Source organism: Ovis aries, chromosome 22 (genome assembly GCF_016772045.2).
Source record: "Ovis aries strain OAR_USU_Benz2616 breed Rambouillet chromosome 22, ARS-UI_Ramb_v3.0, whole genome shotgun sequence".
In the NCBI taxonomy this organism is placed as follows: Eukaryota; Metazoa; Chordata; class Mammalia; order Artiodactyla; family Bovidae; genus Ovis; species Ovis aries.
In genome coordinates, this window is record NC_056075.1 from 2997879 (window position 1) to 3016811 (window position 18933).

At 35.7% G+C, this 18933-nt stretch overlaps 1 non-coding gene across 1 annotated transcript; it reads left to right on the forward strand.

Moving 5' to 3' along the window:
- The first annotated feature begins 17162 nt into the window (after nucleotides 1-17162).
- On the forward strand, nucleotides 17163-17234 carry TRNAW-CCA (transfer RNA tryptophan (anticodon CCA)). Its single transcript has one exon. It is a non-coding gene; the product is annotated as a tRNA-Trp (tRNA).
- Nucleotides 17235-18933: the final 1699 nt, after the last annotated feature.

The window sequence follows — 18933 nt, forward strand, 5'->3', positions numbered from 1 at the left end:
GGCTCCTCTCTCCATGGGATTTCCCAGGCAACAACAGAGGAGTAGGTTGCCATTTCCTTCTCCAGGGAATCTTCCCAACCAGAGATTGAATCTACATCTTCTTCATTGGCAGGAGGATTTTTTTTTTTTTTTTTAACCACTGAGCCACCAGGGAAGCCCTAATATACAAGTTATATATGCTACATTTACATTCAAAGTTGTTCAGATATCACCTTATGCCAAGCTGCTTTATACACTTGCTGCTGCTGCTGCTGCTAAGTCTCTTCAGTCGTGTCTGACTCTGTGCAACCCCATAGATGCCAGCCCACCGGGATCCCCCATCCCTGGGATTCTCCAGGCAAGAACACTGGAGTGGGTTGCCATTTCCTTCTCTAATGCATGAGAGTGAAAAGTGAAAGTGAAGTCGCTCAGTCATATCTGACTCCTAGCGACCCCATGGACTGCAGCCTACCAGGCTCCCCCGTCCATGGGATTTGCCAGGCAAGAGTACTGGAGTGTATTGCCATTGCCTTCTCCTTTTATAGACTTTATACAATTTTAAGTAATATCTACAGGGTGTTTTACAGATATATGTTCAGTTTATTTAAAACTTGTATGGAAATACAAGGGACATTTATTTTCAAAAGAGATCTAGTAAAAGAACAAAGAGCACTTACACTGACTAATTTCAAGACATTATAGAGTAATCAAGATAGAGCATCACTAGAGTAAGAATGGATGTATAGATTGAAGGGGGAAAAAAAAGTAAATCCCACAAATATGCTCAAATGATTTTTGCCAAAACTCCAAGGATATTAAATAGAAGAGACGAAGGTCTTTCTCCCAAATGAAGCTGACAGCCTTTATGTCTTCATGGGGTGGGGGAATAAACCTTGAATATAACCTGCTATCATTCAAAAATTTAACTTGAAATTTTTAGTTCCAAATATGAAGGTGATAACTAATATATCTTTGTAAAAATCTATGAGAATCTCTGTGACATTGGAGAAGGGAAAGATTAGTTAGGTCAGAAATATGAACTTTTCTTTCTTTTTTTTTTTTTTAGGGAATAAATCCACGTTTCTGAAATTAAAAACTTATCTTTTAAAGAGAAATAATTAGGGGGAAAATTCTCTTCAGACACTGAAGAAAATGTTTAAAATATACATTACTGACTTGTATCAAGAGTAAATAAAAACTCTTCTACCCTCATAGTATGAAGAAAGCCAGACCCAAGAAAATGGTTAAAAATATTTGAAAAGATAGTTGACAAAATAGTATATATGTGTTTCTAATAAGAACATTAAAATGTGCTCAAAATCAATCTTCTTAGGAATGTAAATTAACACAAACAGGACACAGTTATATATACACTAGAATGGCTATAATTTAAAATATTGAGATCATACATATTAATATAATACATAAAATATAGAGATAATCAAGTTGTGGTGCAGATGTAGGCCAACTGGAACTCATGCAGAGCTGGTAGGAGAGGGGATGTAAAATAGTACAACCACTTTGCAAATTCTTTAGGTTATGCATTTAATGATGCATATGCTTAGGAAAATATTTGTTATTTATATAAAAAACAAACATATGAATGTTAATCAACATGCTTCTGAATAGCCAACAGATCACAGAAGAGATAAAAAAACAAAATCAAAATATGCATAGAAACAAATAAAAATTAAAACACAACAACCCAAAACCTATGGGATTCTGTAAAAACAGTGCTAAGAGGGAGGTTCATAGCAATACAAGCCTACCACAAGAAGCAAGAACGTGAAAGTGAAAGTCTCTCAGTCGTTTCTGACTTTTGTGACCCCATGAACAATACAGGCCACAGAATTCTCCAGGCCAGAATACTGGAGTGGGTAGCCTTTCCCTTCTCCAGGAAATCGTCCCAACCCAGGGACTGAACCCAGGTCCCTGCATTGCAGAAAGATTCTTTACCAGCTGAGCCACAAGGGAAGCCCAAGAAAAAAGAGAAACATCAAATAAACAACCTAACTTTGCATCTAAAGAAACTAGAAAAATAAGAAAAAGAAAAACCCCAAAGTTAGGTAGAAGGAAAGAAATCATAAAAATCAGAGCAGAAATAAGTGGAAAAGAAACAAGGAAGACTATAGCAAAGATCAACAAAGCTAAAAGCTGATTCTTTGAGAAGATAAATAAAACAAACCATTAGCCAGACTCATAAAGAAAAAAAGAAGAAAAATCAAATCAATAAAATTAGAAATGAAAATGGAGAAATCACAATGGACAACACAAAAATACGAAAGATCAGAGGAGACTACTATGAGTAACTATAGGCCAATAAAATGAACAAGTTGGAAGAAATGGACAAAATTCTTAGAAAGTATAACTTTCCAAAACTGAACCAGGAAGGAATAGAAAATCTGAACAGACCCATCACAAGCATAGAAATCAAAATTATAATAAAAAAATCTTAAAAACAAAGTAAAAAATACAAAACAAAAGAAAACAAAATCTTCCAACAAACAAAAGCCCAGAATCAGATGGCTTCACAAGTGAATTCTACCAAAAATTTAGAGAAGTGCCAACACCTATCCTACTCAAAGTCTTCCAGAAAATTGCAGAATGTAAGCTCCCAAACTCATTCTATGAGGCCACCATCACCCTAATACCAAAATCAGACAAAGATGCCACAAAAAAAGAAATTTGAGTTATTTATAAATGTATACATATACTTACCCACACAACACAGAGGTTTTACTACTATGTATTTATAAATGAGTAATGAAAACACATTTAATCTAATACTTACAGAGGAAGATGTACAGCCACATGGATTCAATGGAAATCCAGGATTCAGACAGACAAGGCCGAAAATGTGACTACTTGATTGATTACATGGGTATAAAGGTGAAGTAGTCATTATTATTAATATAGAAAATATCAATATTTTGCATTATTATTAAATGATTTTCTGTGATTTCCTAAGTAAAAATGATTATTTGATTAACAAAATATATGGTCTTTCATAGAATGTAAAGTTTGGAAAGAATCCTAAACATAATTTATGCTCACCTGTACTGATATTTGTCAGACATGCTATCTAGAAATAATATATTGGGCTCAGTTCAGTTCAGTCGCTCAGTTGTGTCTGACTCTTTGCAACCCCATGAACTGCGCACACCAGGCCTCCCTGTCCATCACAAACTCCCAGAGTTTACCCAAACTCATGTCCATTGAGTCGGTGATGCCATCCAACAATATCATCCTCTGTTGTCCCCTTCTCCTCCTGCCCTCAGTCTTTCCCAGCATCAGGGTTTTCTCAAATAAGTCAGCTCTTCACATCAGGTGGCCAAAGTATTGGAGTTTTAGCTTCAACATCAGTCCTTCCAATGAACACTCAGGACTGATCTCCTTTAGGGTGGACTGGTTGGATCTCCTTGCAGTCCAAGGGACTCTCAAGAGTCTTGGGCTAGATAAACACAGCTCTGTATTCAGAATGAGTTGATTTGACCATTTACTTAAGCACCAACTTCCTGTGCTACTTTAAAATATATGCTTCACATTTGTGTGTCTCATTCTGTAAATTAAACATAATAATAAACCTCTCACAGAATTAGTTTACACCTTTGTGAATGGCTTAGCATGGTACCTACTCACCAAATAGTCCATAAATTTTAGTTTTTCTTATTTTTAAAATTAAGCTCTGTGGGGGCACTCCTTGTGGCTCATACAGTAAAGAATCTGCTCACAATGCAGGAGACCCAGCTTTGATCCCTGGGATGGAAAGAACCCCTGGAGGAGGGAATGGCAACCCACTCCAGTATTCTGGCCAGGAAAATTCCATAAACAGAGGAGCCTGGCAGGCTTCATAGTTCACGGCATCACAGAGTCAGACATGACTAAGTCACTTTCACTTCACTTCAGCAGGGGGTGAAAAAGCACTTGGTGCTTCTTATCTCATCCAAATCTGGCTTTAACCCTTGTGGATGGTTTTTGTTGATACCGCTCAGAAACAGTGGCAACAATGAGAACTTTGTGTACAATGGATATGTCTTTTGGGCTTGTCTTCTCAAAATCTCTGTCTTGTGATAAGGAGGGCAGGCTTTGGAACCAGTTGCTTAGGTTTGAATCTAGATTCCTCTGTTTACCTGTGTTGCTTGACCTTGGATATGATAGGAATACAGGAAACCCTGTAGGAAAATGGATTCTTGCTCAAACATTTAAAAGGCTATTTTTGTACCACGAGGGTTTCCATAGCTTTGGTGTGACACTGTACTAAGATTGGGGTTGGTTGGGGATATACCTTTATTTTGTAAGTTGAAAAAGAGCTGTGGGGATGTTAGGTATGTTCTTAAGCAAATCATTTCTTTTTTTTTTTGCCTTTCTTCTGGGAATTTTCCTGACCTAGGAAATGAACCCTGGTCTCCCACATTGTAGGCAAATTCTTTACCGTTTAAGCCACCAGGGAAGCCCAAAGGGTACAGATGAAAATTAAAATGTTAAAAATTAAATCCCTAATATTCATGTTGTTATACACTTCAAATAGTCTTTACACAGCCACACACAGAAAGACACTGTTAGGTTTGCCGATAAAGCTGTTGTAATAAACAGACCTCAAAATGACATGAATCAAAAAACTCAGGATTCAGTTTACCTTTTTATCAGCTATCACTCAGTGTTCCTTATCTGCACTGTTGAAGTTACTTCATACCCACAGTTTCTGCTGTTGCTTTCTGGGAAAGGAAAAGTGAAAGTGGATAGCAAACTGGTACTCTTTAGGATGTAATGTAGTAGTTGTGTACAACCCTTCCACTAACAATTACTGTACAAACCTGTTAGAAGGTCGCAGCTGTACCCAGGAAGCTATGAAGGGTGACTTGCCACTGTTTAGCCAGTTACTTTTTTTTTTAAAAAAAAAAAAACCAAGGGTTTCTTTATTAAAAAAAAAAATAATAAAATGGCTTTAGGGGATAATTAGCAGACTACTACTTTCAGGTGCTTTCAGTTCAGTTCAGTCTCTCAGTCCTGTCCGACTCTTTGCGACCCCATGAATCGCAGCACACCAGGCTTCCCTGTCCATCACCAACTCCCGGAGTTCACTCAGATTCACGTCCATCGAGTCAGTGATGCCATCCAGCCATCTCATCCAGGGTCGTCCCCTTCTCCTCCTACCCCCAATCCCTCCCAGCATCAAAGTCTTTTTCCAATGAGTCAACTCTTCGCATGAGGTGGCCAAAGTACTGGAGTTTCAGATTTAGCATCATTCCCTCCAAAGAAATCTCAGGGCAGATCTCCTTCAGAATGGACTGGTTGGATCTCCTTGCAGTCCAAGGGACTCTCAAGAGTCTTCTCCAACACCACAGTTCAAAAGCATCAATTCTGCAGTGCTCAGCCTTCTTCGCAGTCCAACTCTCACATCCATACATGACCACTGGAAAAACCATAGCCTTGACAAGATGGACCTTAGTCAGCAAAGTAATGTCTCTGCTTTTGAATACGCTATCTAGGTTGGTCATAACTTTCCTTCCAAGGAGTAAGCTTCTTTTAATTTCATGGCTGCAGTCACCATCTGCAGTGATTTTGGAGCCCCCCAAAATAAAGTCTGACACTGTTTCCACTGTTTCCCCATCTATTTCCCATAAAGTGATGGGACTGGATGTCATGATCTTCGTTTTCTGAATGTTGAGCTTTAAGTCAACTTTTTCACTCTTCTCTTTCACTTTCATCAAGAGGCTTTTTAATTCCTCTTCACTTTCTGCCATAAGGGTGGTGTCATCTTCATATCTGAGGTTATTGACATTTCTCCTGGCAATCTTGATTCCAGCTTGTGTTTCTTCCAGTCCAGCGTTTCTTATGATGTACACTGCATAGAAGTTAAATAAGCAGGGTGACAATATACAGCCTCGAGATACTCCTTTTCCTATTTGGAACCAGTCTGTTGCTCCATGTCCAGTTCTAACTTTTGTTTCCTGGCCTGCATACAGATTTCTCAAGAGGCAGGTCAGGTGGTCTGGTATTCCCATCTCTTTCAGAATTTTCCACAGTTTACTGTGATCCACACAGTTATCAGACACTAAAAACAAACATGCTTTTAAAAAGTCAGCTGGTGGGCTGCCATCTATGGGGTCACACAGCATCAGACATGACTGAAGTGACTTAGCAGCAGCAGCAAAATTCCTCAGTGGCAACCAAACATATTAAAGCATTCATGAAAAAACAAACAGTAATAAAGGGCTATTTAGAAATGTATCATATTTTGGTGTGATTACAATATCTATGAGAGTGACATACAGCCACTAATAAATCCATACTCAGCCTTCCTTTCCTTGAACAGCAAAATGTCAGCACTAATTATAATTATTTTCTTTTCAATTTCTCTGAAGGGAGAAATTCTTTCTTTGCCTTTGGGAAATGGCACTGATTTTCTTGTAAAAAAGCTCATTTCAATATTCTGAAACTTGAATCGTTAGAAAGTGTTTTTTTCTCAGGCTCATATTAACTATTACTTATTATTCACTAATATTGAGTAAATATATCACTGTTTATTTTTCACTGGGAATAATTAAAAATTTTAACCACTATGAGTAACTCAGAATTTTGTGGGCTGTTTTGGATATTTTTATTTCTTTGAAATAATCCTGAATTATGATATTTTATATATTTAAAAAGTAGTTGAGCCATAGTTCTACATTAAATGTCTTGAGTAATTAAATATCGTTTACTAAAAAAAAAAATCATTTACTTTCTGTAATAGTTTCATTGTTGTATGTATTTATATAGCTACTCTTTACACTATAGATATTTTTAGTAAATTTAAAATTAAGTATTTAATTACTGAGACAAAATTCTGCGCATAAGCTTCTTTCTTAAAGAAATTCCACATTCAATAATTCAGGTCACTGGGGTTCCATTTGGACAGTAAAAGTATGCTGTAATTTCTTCACATAATACCTTGGAGGATTAAAACATGGTTTTTAAATTGCTTATCTTGCAACCAGTGTGCAATTTAACCACTCAGTGAGTTCTTTTTGTATTTGAGATTCTACATAAAACTCTTATGAATGCAGAGACCTTCAAATTTGATTAACTAATTTTAGAAGACAGAACTTAGCAGTCTCCCTCTGGAAATAAGCCCCCACCCTCCTCCAGGTACACTAAACAGTATTTATCAATAGAAAAGTGTATTCAGGCTCTATGAAAATTATATGCTGAATTTATATAACCAAAGCTAATTAGGTTTTTTTTTTTGTAACTAAAAGTAATTTCTATGAATGCAATTTGGTTTCTTTTTTTAAATTACAAATTTTACCACAAAAATACTTTACAAATACCATGATTTATACAATATAGGCTTCCAATGATATTAAAGCTTCTAGAAAAACACTCAGTACATTATTTTTTGTTTAGTTTACTTTTAGTAATAAGTACAAGGAAATGGAAACCCACTCTAATATTCTTGCCTGAAAAATCCCATAAACAGAGGAACCTGCTTGGCTATAGTCCATGGGGGCACAAGAGTTAGACACGGCTTAGTGACTAAACCATCAACACCACACATCTTGCAGTACTGTAAGCAAGCAAGTACATAACCATGAAGCTAAATAAATAATAATTATAAAAGGAAAAGTTTAAAAACTATTGTTACAAGACAATTTAGAAAATATGGTATAAAATAAAATAGTTTTAATATATTCTCAAACTTAACAAAATATTAATATTCAAGAATAAACTTTCCTTTTCTAAACCTTTTGAGAGTATGTTGACCTGATACTATTACCAAAATACTTCAGTACCTATTTTGTACAAAAAGGATATTCTACTATTTGACCTTCATACGACCATAAAAATTAACATTAAACTTTGATATATTGCTACTAAATAATAAGCAAATTGTATGAACTTAACAGAAACAGAAGATATTAAGAAGAGGTGGCAAGGATACACAAAACTGTACAAAAAAAATCTTCACGACCCAGATAATCATGATGGTGTGATCACTCACACTCACCTAGAGCCAGACATCCTGGAATGTGAAGTCAAGTGGGCCTTAGGAAGTATCACCTCGAACAAAATTAGTAGAGGTGATGGAATTCCAGTTAAGCTATTTCAAATCCTAAAAGATGATGCTGTGAAAAGGCTATACTCAATACGTCAGCAAATTTGGAATCTCAGCAGTGGCCACAGGACTGGAAATGTCAGTTTTTATTCCAATCCCAAAGAAAGGCAATGCTAAAGAGTCTTCGGACTACCACACAATTGCACTCATCTCACATGCTAGTAAAGTGATGCTCAAAAATCTCCAAGCCAGGCTTCAGCAATACGTGAACCATGAATTTCCAGATGTTCAAGCTGGTTTTAGGAAAGGCAGAGGAACCAGAGATCAAACTGCCAACATCTGCTGGATCATTGAAAAAGCAAAAGAGTTCCAGAAAAACATCTAATTCTGCTTTATTGATTATGCCAAAGCCTATGACTCTGTGGATCACAAGAAACTGTGGAAAAGCCTGAAGGAGATGGGAATACCAGACCACCTGACCTGCCTCTTGAGAAACCTATATGCAGATCAGGAAGCAACAGTTAGAACTGGACATGGAAAAACAGACTGATTCCAAATCGGAAAAGGAGTACGTCAAGGCTGTATATTGTCACCCTGCTTATTTAACTTCTATGCAGAGTACATCATGAGAAAGGCTGGGCTAGAAGAAGCACAAGCTGGAATCAAGATTGCCAGGAGAAATATCAATAACCTCAGATATGAAGATGACACCACCCTTATGGCAGAAAGTGTAGAAGAACCAAAGAGCTGCTTGATGAAAGTGAAAGAGGAGAGTGAAAAAGTTGGCTTAAAGCTCAACATTCAGAAAACGAAGATCATGGCTTCCGGTCCCATCAGTTCAGTTCAATTCAATCACTCAGTCATGTCTGACTCTTTGCAACTCCATGAATCGCAGCACGCCAGGCCTCCCTGTCCATCACCAACTCCCGGAGTTCACTCAGACTCACGTCCATAGAGTCAGTGATGCCATCCAGCCATCTCATCCTCTGTCGTCCCCTTCTCCTCCCGCCCCCAATCTCTCCCAGCATCAGAGTATTTTCCAATCAGTCAGCTCTTCACATGAGGTGGTAAAAGTACTGGAGTTTCAGCTTTAGCATCATTCTTTCCAAAGAAATCCCAGGGCAGATCTCCTTCAGAATGGACTGGTTGGATCTTCTTGCAGTCCAAGGGACTCTCAAGAGTCTTCTCCAACACCACAGTTCAAAAGCATCAATTCTTCGGCGCTCAGCCTTCTTCACAGTCCAACTTTCACATCCATATATAATTACTGGAAAAACCATAGCCTTGACTAGATGGACCTTAGTCAGCAAAGTAATGTCTCTGCTTTTGAATATGCTATCTAGGTTGGTCATAATTTTTCTTCCAAGGAGTAAGCTTCTTTTAATTTCATGGCTGCAGTCACCATCTGCAGTGATTTTGGAACCCCCCAAAATAAAGTCTGACACTGTTTCCACTGTTTCCCCATCTGTTTCCCATGAAGTGATGGGACCGGATGCCATGATCTTCGTTTTCTGAATGTTGAGCTTTAAGCCAGATTTTTCACTCTCCTGTTTCACTTTCATCAAGAGGCTTTTTAGTTCCTCTTCACTTTCTGCCATAAGGATAGTGTCATCTGCATATCTGAGGTTATTGATATTTCTCCCAGCAATATTGGTTCCAGCTTGTGTTTCTTCCAGTCCAGTGTTTCTCATGATGTACTCTGCATAGAAGTTAAATAAGCAGGGTGACAATATACAGCCTTGAGATACTCCTTTTCCTATTTGGAACCAGTCTGTTGTTCCATCTCCAGTTCTGTTGCTTCCTGACCTGCATACAGATTTACTTCATAGCAAATAGGTGGGGAAACAGTGGGTGACTTTATTTTTGGGGGCTCCAAAATCACTGCAGATGGTGACTGCAGCCATGAAATTAAAACATGCTTACTCCTTGGAAGTAAAGTTATGACCAACCTGAATAGCATGTTTAAAAGCAGAGACATTACTTTGCCAAACAAAGATCCATCTAGTCAAGGCTATGGTTTTTCCAGTGGTCATGTATGGATGTGAGAGTTGGACTCTGAAGAAAGCTGAGTGCCAAAGAATTGATGCTTTTGTATTATGGTGTTGTAGAAGACTCTTGAGAGTCCTTTGGACTGCAAAGAGATGCAACCAGTCCATCTTAGAGGAGATCAATCCTGGGTGTTCATTGAAAAGACTGATGTTGAAGCTGAACCTCCAATATTTTGGCCTCCTGATGCAAAGAGCTTACTCATTTGAGAAGACCTCGATTCTGGGAGTGATTGAGGGCAAGAGGAGAAGTGTACAACAGAGGATGGGATGGTTTGATGGCATCACTGGCTCAATGGACATGTGTTTGTTTAGACTGCAGCTGTTTGTGATGGATAGGGAGGCCTGGCATGCTGCAGTTCATGGGGTCGCAAAGAGTTGGACACGACTGAGAGACTGAACTGAACTGAATAAGCAAAATACATTACAGTTTTTCCAATAATGCCCTTTATAGCCAAAGACTGCAGCTCAGCATTACAGTTTTCATTTAATTTTCACTTCTCTTTAGTTACCTCCAATTTCACAAAATTATTTAGCTATTCCTTATTTTTTATGAAATTGACCAGTTTGAAAAGTGTCCCTTGACTTGGACTCATAAAGTGTTTCTTGATAATATGATACAGGTTATGATACTTTAATAGGATATTACAGAATTGATCCTGTATTCTTATTGCCTCTTATTAGGTGATATACGCTTTAGATTTGTCCTTCAGTAGTGGTGGTCACTCTGATCATACTGATGAGGTATTATTTACAAGATTTTATCAGTCAAAAGTCAAAACTTTTTCTTTAAATTCTTTTTAAATAGCAAATATTTAGATTGGGGTTAATTTGAAACAATGTAAATATCTTTTCTTATGAAATTTCCAAATTATTTTTTATATTACCCTATATTCATGTTTTCCTATTCTATTTAATGTTATTCTATTTGATTGTTATTATTACAATTACGGTTTTGTTGGTCAAATTTCTCCAAATTTGACCAAATGGAATATTTTAACTTCCATGTGTTTTTGACATGCTTGTATCTCTAAGCAGTTTCTTGTTAACTGGCAGAAGTTGTTTAATGATCCTTGTATACTGTTATATGCCTATGCCTTGTATCAGTCATTCACTAGGAGAAATGATCTGTTTTAAAGGAAGATGGAATTTAGAAGCCAATCTTTGAATATTTGTCATGGTCATTGTGATTAGGATCCTGCTGCTTTTCATGGAAAGAATTAGGAAGTTTGTATTTTGTCACATTTTCATCTCCAGGTGTACATCTATCTGTCTATCTATCTATCATCAAATGTTTTGAGTGCACAAACATATACCCAAATTCAATTCCACATCTTTGGGTGCATTCTAGTTTTCTTCCTTTCCAAATTTGTAATTACCCTCTCTAACCCTGGGTGGCTCAGATGGTAAAGCGTCTGCCTACAATGTGGGAGACCAGGGTTCGATCCCTGGGTCAGGAAGATCCTCTGGAGAAGGAAATGGCAACCCACTTCAGTACTCTTGCTTGGAAAATCCCATGAACAGAGGAGCATGGTAGGCTACAATCCATGGAGTCGCAAAGTGTTGGACACTTTTGAGCGACTTCACTTTCACTTTCTCTAAGAATGAGATATTGACTCCAGTGATTCCATTTATTTATTTAATAGATACTCTTCTGTGTTTCCATATCTCTGTTCGGATACTCCCTTCACACCATACAGGTTCCAGAATATTGTATTGCACCCTCTCCACATTCCTAATGTGAATATCCTTTATGTTCCAATCACTTTTAGATGACTACCACTGTGGGCTCCATCTACTTGTTTTAGGAATGAATATTCATGAGTTGAAGGGATGGCTAACCAAAGGAAGAGTTGGAAGAAGAGAATGTGGAGGAGAAGTCACCATTGTTTTAGAATATTTTCCTTTCTTCATTCCTACTATTATCCTATTCTAATTCCAGTTTGTAATATGATAGGTCTTCTATGTGTCAGTCACTTAGTCATGTCTGACTCTTTGTGAGTCCATGGACTATACACTGCCGGGTTCCTCTGTCCATGAAATTCTCCAGGCAAGAACGTTGGAGTGGGTTATCATTTACCTCTCCAGGGGATCTTTCCAACCCAGGAATCGAACCCCGGGTCTCCAGCAATGCAGGCACATTCTTTTTACCATCTGAGCCACCAGGGAATGCTAGGTCTTACTCCATCAATGATAACAACACATTCATATTTATAGTCTTCTTGTCTCTCAATGCTAAGATTTTTGCTATTCTTCAGTATGTCACTTTTATATTTTGCTGAATATAATCTGCTTTTAATTCTGAATTGAATTTCTAACTTCAAATACAGTGTCTGTGTATATAAATTTCTGGAAATTTTTTTTTTTTTTTTACAAATCTTCCTAGATATACATGTTAACAGTCTATTTTATATGTAATACTTTAATACCTTATTTTATAAAATATATCAAAATATACTAATATATTTTATATTCTGGTTCTGATAATTTCAGTATGATTTTTCAGTTTGTTGGTTCTCAGAACTCTCATTCACAATGAATTATTTCTTCATACATTTTTTGATTCTTGAATGGTGAGTCCATGACACTTGCACTTTATCTTTGGGAATTTGTTGAAAGTTTAACTGCATTCCCCAGCAAGTATTTATAGTTGTTTCTGACAGATCTTTCATAGCTTACAAATCCAGGACAATCATTAGTTTTACTTTTGCCTGTGTATTTTTAGGTGAACACAATGTTATAAATGTCAGTTCTAATGCTGTGTGGTACTCAGTTTGTGATTAGGAATTGTTAGGGCAAAATCTTATTTTGTCTCTGTCTATGGAATGTCTCCTCTTTTCATACTTTGTGCATTGTAGGCATTGAATTTTAGGAGACCCAGATTTGTTTGCGAAGACTTTGCTTCACGCTAACAAAGGAGGCCTTAGATTAATTCTCTTCAAAACCCATTAAAGTCTAAGGACTAGGCTAGGAACCTTTGGCAGAAGTTCCAAGAAACAACATTATTAATACATAGGCTTACTTTCCCTCTCTGGATTCTCAGTTTCATTTTATTCATAGCATTTTAAGATTTGTGTTACCTTGTCACTAACACTGTCATCATGTGTGTGGGGTGTGTGTGTGTATTTTTCCCTAAACTTTACCCAGTGTTTTGGTTTATGTCTTCTAGGTGATTCCCAAAGAGCTCTTTCCAACTAATTTCTCTGATCACTATATATGCTATACTGCCAGAACAAGAAGTAACCAATAGATTACAAATCTAAATAAGCTTGAAATGATTTAGTAATAGAACATGTGTATATTTTATGATGGGAATTAACACATATTATTTAAGACTGATAATGTTACAGCTGTTCTTTTTTCATTTCATCATCTGTTGTTTCCATCCAAAATCATTATCTTAAGAAATAAAAGCAAGATTGTCTTTCTTAATACCATTAAAAAAATAAATTTAGGTGGTCAGATGACATTAAAGTCAACAAAAAAACTTGCTTTCATTTTTTAAAGGAGCATACTATTTTAATCATCAGCTGAAAATGTTGGTGATAATTTTGAATTTTTTTTCTTTTGTACAATATTTATAGGATGTAAAATACCTCTTTTAGGGTGAAATTCTATATAACAGAGTTCCATAACTGGAGTGAATTGTAAGAAAATTACATTAATTTCTGTTCATCCAACATTGAATTTACAGAAGCTAAGAAAAACATCTTTTTTCAGCTTTGAATTTTTTCAGTGAGCTTTTTAATTCTTTTCTTCACAAGCCTTCTGTTTTGATAGATGCATTAGTGTTTTGTAAAAATGTATCATCAATAACTATTTAAAACTATATGCTTGAGCATTCAAAGGTATGAGACTCTCTTGTTTACTAAGTGACCTTGGCAATAATCACTATAAATTTAAGCTCAAGAGACAGATAATAGGGAATACCTTAAAACTGTTTCTTGTAGAAGCAGTTTTTCACATGTCAATTCATTGCTAAAGTACATAGCAGCTCTATTTGTAGAAGTTTCTGTCTGTGGCAGGTTAAATCAGTTGACAATAAAATTGTGCTAAAGAAGCCAGAAAATGGGTTTAATTCTCTATATGGTCAATTAACATTCTTTGACCCAAAGCAAATAAAGGCACCCTTGTGGCTGATTAATCTGAATTCCCTCTTACTGGCTAGGGGAAAAATGTTGCATAGTATTTTACATGATTCAAAGCAGCTTTACATATAATAATTTATCTTTATTATAAGACTAAAATATAGAGGATGAGCCATTTGCAGAAGAAATAATGGGATTTAGGTGTGTTTTTGTTGTTGTTGTTGTTGTTTGTTTGTTTTTTGACTTAACCTTAGAGTGCCAGTGTGTGTGTGCTCAGTCACTTCAGTCGTGTCCAACTCTGTGCGACCCTATGGTCTGTAGCCAGCCAGCCTTTTTTGTCCAATGCATTCTCCAGGCAATAATACTGGAGTGGGTTGCCATGCCTTCCTGGAGGGAATCTTTGCAACTCAGTAATTGAACCCACATCTCTAGCAACCCCTGCATTGACAAGGTAGTTCTTTACCACTATGCCACCTGAGAAGCCCCTAGAGTGCCAGAATGAAGAGTAAAAACCTTAACCAAAAAAAAAAAAATTTTTTTTTTAAGGTGAACAGGCATAGAGACCAGAGGAGGAAATGGCAACCCACTCCAGTATTCTTGCCTAGAAAATTCCATGGACAGAGGAGACTATTCAGTCTGTTGGGTCACAAAGAGTTGGCCGAGACTGAACAACTGAGCACACAGGCATAGAGATAGTGTATATGTTAACAAATTCACATAATTTGTGAGTTGGTTCAGTCATGATTTAAGTCCAGATATTCAGATCTTATATCTTATACTATTAATCTAGATCCTTCACACTTAATGCAAAAGTCACTTTATGCTACACTTTCTGCAGTGTTTTAAGAGCTACACAGTATCATGCTTACACATATGTGTAAACACAAATTAAATGACTTTATTTTCAACAAGTTTTGCTGTCTCATGAACTCAAGGAATTTTTACTGAAAAATTTAAAATATTTGAATTATTTTTCTTCTAATGCTTCTAATACTATTTTCTTCTAATACTCAGGTAAAGACCCTTCATGTTTATGCCATCTTGCTCCATGTATGAACATTGTGAAACAGTTGTTTTAGCTTTTGCCTACAGAGTATTTTTGCTCAACTCATCAGGGTACATTGACTTTTAAGTCACATATCTGTAATTCATGAGAAAATGTTAGAGCCCGTTAAAGCTTCTATCAGTGAATTTTGAGCCTGGGAAATGGTGTCTGAGTTCCAAGGATTAATAGTTATTTGAAAACTCACACAGATTGAAATTCACAACTTAAATACCTTAAACTAGACAGCACTGTGGTGGCTTACTATTCTCTTTCCTATACACCTCTGTATAATGTGAACAATATTCTCTTCCTTCTGTATAATGTAAGTTTTGTTTTAGAACATAAAAGATGGACTCTATTCATAACATAATCAAAGGATGGTCTATGTTAAAAACATCCAAAGCATAAAACTATATTGTATATTTTAACTATTTAATGATGTTTTGATTAGAAAATATTCCAGAATTTGAGGCAGAGTTTTGGAATCCAAAGTTAATTTCAGCATTCCATCTGAATATCTACATCCATGCAACAACTCAACCTGCTCTTTGCAAAATTAGAAAATTAAAAAAAAAAAAAAAACAAGATCTTTAGGGAAGATGTTACCTGTCAAACATTAACTTTAAATAAACAATAATTCATTTAAAAATGCACTGAAATATGTGCACAGGATATATATTTATACAACCAAAATACAAAACCAAAATAAACAAAAGTGTTTATAAAATAAACTATTTTTATTTATTTGCATGAATGATGTAGATTTTCTTACAAGCACAATCAAGCTTAACACTCTGTCTCTGAAAAAGTCACATGACAATGTTATGTACTCTGCTTAAATTTCTAAATGAAGACTGTAAATTTACAGCCTACACTTATGTATAAGGGCATATCTATTTTAAGGAAATATTAATCATTTGGATTGTTAATTTTCCCAAATGTCAGAGAAATAAATTATCCTAGGAAAGCTTTCACACTAAGTTGAGTTGATCTAATTATAAACTCCATAAAATCCAGATAATATATTAACTGTTTTAGGTAAAGTTTTGTATTTTGATAATCCTTAAGGTTATTTTATAAATAACATTATACATAAAATTAACTCTCAAAATAAGTGAATGATGAAGATAGTTGAAATTTGCCAATGAATATTACAATATCATTTCCCCATGCTAATTTTCTCATTCTAAAGTTTGATATAAGTGATATATTAACAGCGGACTTTCTAGAAGATTAGATTTTCATGTAAAAGACACTTCATTTATCTTGATGATCATACCTCCTTTTCTAATCTGTTTGCCCTTGCCTACATCCTCTCATGACCCTTATCTTCAATGACAAACTCTATTCTCCGATGCACTCATGTCATGTCTTCACTATTTACAGCCCTAACTGAGTAATCTCATTCTTTGTACTGCTGATGCAAAATATTACAAGTAATGGATGTAATAAATTACATCTTAGCTTAGACAGATAGAACCAAACGCTTTTGGACTTAGCAGAATCATTTCAGAAATTGATACTTCTGCCACTGCTGCAGATCAATAGTGCTTCAGGTGTCGTCACTATAGTCAAATGATTTCTGCCTATGCAGGTCTGATAAGAGGTCCTCAATAAATGCACCCTAGGAAGGAAATTTATTGCTACTGTTTGTTTTAGGTTTTACTAGCTAATCAACTCTTCTTTATCATCCTTTTCATTTCTACTTCTCAATCATATCAATTATCATTAGCTCTACAATCAATATAACGATCATTAGCCTTTCCCTAGAATGTGACCTTGGAAATATCCAACACTATCTAGCATGACACTGTGCACAAAGTTATATGATAAATAAATCTGACTGAATGAATTTTTATAGTAGATAGAAAAATTTGAGATGCAATGAGTGTACACATAAACATATGCATGTACATATACCCTAGAACATGTACATTTCAGAAGCTATCTGTTTTTCATTAAATTCATCCCTGGTGGCTCAGTAGGTAAAGCATCTGCCTCCAATGTGGGAGACCCAGGTTCGATCCCTGGTTTGGGAAGATTCCCTGGAGAAAGAAATGGCAACCCACTCCAGTACTCTTGCCTGGAAAATCCCATGGACTGAAAAGCCTGGTAGGCTACAGTCTGTGCGGTCGCAAAGAGTCGGACACGACTGAGTGACTTCACTTTGCTTCTAAATAGTTACTTAACCAACATTGTGTTTAAGAAAAATTATGAGAACATTTATTGATTGCATATATATTAACGATTTTTCAATTTTAAATTAATTTTGTTATTAAATTCTTTTTTCCAAATATAGGCAGTTAAAATAATAATAACATGTTACTCTATCCCTGAAACATGCCTGGATAAAGTGACCAAAATTATATATGTCATACTGTTACCCCACTGGGTTTCCAGGAGTATTTTGCTAGTTTTTATTTTTTCAATTGTAAAGAAATTCCTGAAATACCATACTTCACAAGTTATCTGGGAAATCAAATTAAAACTCCCAACTGCTTAATTAGTATACTATGTTATAGATCTTATTCTAGGTGGATAAATTATGAAGGGTAGCAAGCATAACTCTGGAGAGCATTTATCAAGCTAAATAGGCAAAGTCCTTCTCTCTATATATTTTAATTTTCATACATATTCAGATAATTTAAGAGAAAAATGGTATACATTTATTATAAGTTTATATCCAGCTGATAAAAGAGTAAAAAGTTAATCTTTGCAGTTCCAGTGCTGCATTAAGTGTTAATTTGGTCATACACACACAGAGAAGCATATGCATCCATGCACACACACACACAACTGACAGAGAAAGGAAGAAAGAAAGAAAATATGACAAAAACAGAATTTAGCTTCAAGAATACAATAAAATGATGCAAAAGATGGGACAAATCATTCTGTATTGGAAAGAGGAGAGGAGAAAAGCAGTGTCCTGATCAGAGTTTTATTCATTATTGTGGAAAAAGCTCTGTTTTAGAAATTTTTCAGTGTTATACTCAGAAAAATGAAAGAAATGATTAACCCTTAAATACATTTCGGTTTTTCTGGATTAGTCCAATCACCCTTAAGTAATCAATATGGAAAAGATGGCTAAGACAATTTTGTGCATGTGTTTTAAAATCTCAAATATAGGCTGTAGATTCATATAACTTCCAAGTAAAAGCTTTAAAATATGATATATATTTTCCAGGCATAAAGAATTATAATAATTTAATCTGGAATCACGTTAACATTTGACCATTTGACTATATTTACTAGTGTCATTTAGTCTGACTCAGCCTTATAGGCGGGTGGTAAAACTATCTTTTTCTTTTACTTCAGACACTACCCACTCACTGATGATCTAAATAAACCTCTTTTTTCCTTAGCTAAATAAACACTAAATCTGCACTTAATAAGTGTCCTGAGGCAGGAAATATTTTAAATTGCACATATCCTTTGGGCTAGCCTGAATAAGTTTATTATTATAATGGCCTGAGTTGGGCACAACTGAGCGACTTCACTTTTACTTTTTTTAAGGAGATAGGCACTGGAGGCACTTAGGATTTTGTATGATCTTGTCACTTCCTTTAACCTGCATGAGGTTTTAAGGAAGAGGCTTAGTCTTTCAGAGAGTCAGTTTCTTAATCTTTTTTTTTTTTAATTTATTTTTAATTTTAATTTTTACTTTATTTTACTTTACAATACTGTATTGGTTTTGCCATACATTGACATGAATCCACCACGGGTGTACATAAGTTCCCA